This window comes from Odontomachus brunneus, unplaced genomic scaffold (assembly GCF_010583005.1).
Source record: "Odontomachus brunneus isolate Ranch 3 - 2012 unplaced genomic scaffold, Obru_v1 Obru_scaffold_168, whole genome shotgun sequence".
NCBI classification, from domain to species: domain Eukaryota; kingdom Metazoa; phylum Arthropoda; class Insecta; order Hymenoptera; family Formicidae; genus Odontomachus; species Odontomachus brunneus.
In genome coordinates, this window is record NW_022639618.1 from 58,269 (window position 1) to 61,633 (window position 3,365).

Consider the following 3,365-nt stretch of genomic DNA (forward strand, 5'->3'; position numbering starts at 1 on the left):
TATATATATATATATATATATATATATGTATATATATATATATAATATAAATATATACATAGATGATAAAAAATAAATAATAATAAATCTTTATATTTAATTATATAGATGAAAGAAATAATCGGATTGTTATTAATTATTTCAATACAAACTACGGCTGGAATTATTGGATATAATTGTGGATCGCCAAGTCTAAATGTCACTGCATTATTTTTAACAGATGTGAAAAATTGTAATATACCAGTCATTCGACCAAACACCGAAAAAATTTATATGCAATTACTTCAATTATCAAAATTTGAATCAATTAATGTAATTCAATGTAAAATATTAATATCGCGAACTATATTTCATTGTGGTATGCAATCTCACATTTAAACTGTTACAAACTCACAAATATCATACATAACTGACACATCTTTAAATCAATGTAAAAGTATGTATCAAACAAAAACACTAATTATGAATATAAACAATGTTATCAGTGGACTCAAAATTAATGGCACAGTTTCTCGACCGATAACTTTTGCAGGAACAGTAACATCTGAAGGAACATGTACTGGTGCACAATATTTATATCATTATGGAACATAGCAAAATAGTAGTACAAGGAACAATAACAAAGAACTATAACAATTTTACAATTTTATCCAGCACTAATTGCTCTTGAAACTAATCAAATTCATTTAAAATCTGGAACAAATTGTCAATACACTGATAACAATTGTCTAGATATTGAAGGAAAAAGCACTTATTGGGAAAACATACCAAATAATCATTGTAAATTTAACCATTATGACGTATTATTCGGAGGATACGCAGATAAAATAATGGATACCGTAAATGAAAAATTAATAATTATATACTCACTATCAATAGATGATATAACTTTTGCTCTTACTAAAACAGGAGAAGAATTCCTTTGCGGATATTCTCTAATTAAGACAGAACATCCTAAACTATTAATACTAGAAATAAAAAGAGGAGAATCATTTACACAACAAAACAAAAAAACAATTGAAAACATAGACATATTTACTTACATCAACTCAAAATTTATTTATGTGGAAAAACATTCGAACACAAATTAAATACTTATACAGAGACGTACTACAGCAACGATACAACCTCAAACAACAAGTCATTAAAAATGCACTTAGCATCGCTATACACTCACCAGATGAATTCGCTTATCAGTTCATGAAAGGACCAAGATATGACAACAATTTTTGGAGAAGTAGTATATATAATTAAATGCACTCCAGTGGAAGTAACAATATGACACATTAAAGAATGTTACAATCAACTATCTGTATATAAAAGAAATGAAACTTACTTTTTATCTCCATGAACATATGTTTTATTAAAAACAGGGACACAAACATGCAACAAAATCATACCAACCATGTATTATCTAAAAGATACATGGTATAAAATTTCTCCAACACCGGAATTAGGAATACCACCAATGAAGATTAAGCCAATGACCAAGCCAACATGAGAATATAAAAATCCTGGCTCTTTGACAACAAGCGGGATTTATAATAATAAAGATTTAGAAAATTTAAGGGAACACATTATGTTCTCAGCCGAAAATAATAGGATACTTAATATCATGGCACGAGGAGTTACAGGCAAACCAACTAAGCAACAAGGTATATCGCTTTCACATCTGCTGGATGAATACTATAGAAAAAATTGTTAAAAACACCTAGAAGAAAATTTGGGGAAGATTTATAATCTTTGGAAATGCCAGTACAGGATTAATTGGACTGTATTTCTGCATCAGAACAATTAAATTAATCATCGACACTATAATTCACGGATATGCTATTCATTCAATTTATAGCTGGTCAATTCATTTAATTGGAGTACTTTGGGACTCAGTAACAAATTTACTGGTATATCTTGGAAAAGGAACAAACTAAAAGAAGAAAGAAGAAATGAAGAAAATCCAAGTAGTGCACCAGCAACAATACATGAAGAAATACCAATTAGATTATAAACTACAACAAGATACAACACAAACTAACACAAACACTGACACAATTTCAGAAATACAACAAAATACCCGTAATGAAGTACCAAGTCCATACTCAAGGTTATTTTAATATTATATCCGTTATTTTATATAATATTTTTATAATATTTATATAATATTTATATTATTTATATAATATTTTATCTATTATTTTATATAGAAATGAAATTACCGCAAGGAGAAGAAAATAAGAACTTTAATGAATTCTATGGACCAATCGATGGGGTAAGACCTATCGATCATTTCGAACAGTACACGTTCCTTATAGCGAACGTCTGCATGGAAGTAATCAATCCAGAAGACACGATCTACGTCAAACCAATGGACTGAATAGGACAAAAAATGAAGCTGTGTCGATGCTATAATATGTCATGCTGGCATATTATAGAACAACCGGAAAAACACACTATTTTAAAAAATAAACATTTATTATGTTTAGTACGAGAATTAAATCCAGATATAACTTTAAGATGCGAAGCGTGCAGAAAATTTTTATTCCAAAGAAGAGAGGAAGCGCGCAATTGTTGTGATTACATAGAAGAATTTTTACAAGATCCTGAACGAATTCACGCTGAAACCGGAAATAGAAATAATCAGAAGATAAAAAAGTGGGTAGTAGTAGCACACATTTATATAAATTACATTCACATAAATATTCATATAAATATTCATATATATTTTCAATTATATTTTCAATTATTATATCTATTATTATATTTACTATTATATGATATATTCACTATTGTATTACACATATCCATTAAAAAATATACTTATATTAGCTCTCTTACTCTTACAGACACTAGTTAATCACATTCATTTTACACAACACGCTCATACGTGGTATCATTATTTAAGTATACCACATATGACTTAAGAGGAAAAGTGTTACGTACTTCTCTTTAGTTCGATCAAGCGCACCTCCTGTTACCACCTGGAGTACGATAAATGCCCTGGGTGGTCAATGAACAATGGATTGGTAATAAAGTGTCAAAATCTGATCATTGATTATTGCTCATATGTTGTGAGAAGCACCTTTCCCCTTCTGCTAAAAGGTGGTGAGAATCGCACGGGGGTATCTCACCACCTGCCTATAAAACGGGTGCGACTGCCCACAGTTCAGTTTTTCTTTAGACTTTAGCTAAGTCTTCAAGTTAGTTAATCACTCAGAACAGAGTTCAATTCAGCAAATCAATTAATTAATAAAATAAAACTATCACACTAAACAATTTACATAATAATTGGATCACTTAATCTAAAATATTAAAAGTCATAACCCAGCAAACACAAAATGTAACTGCAACGTAATACAGGAGTAACACGT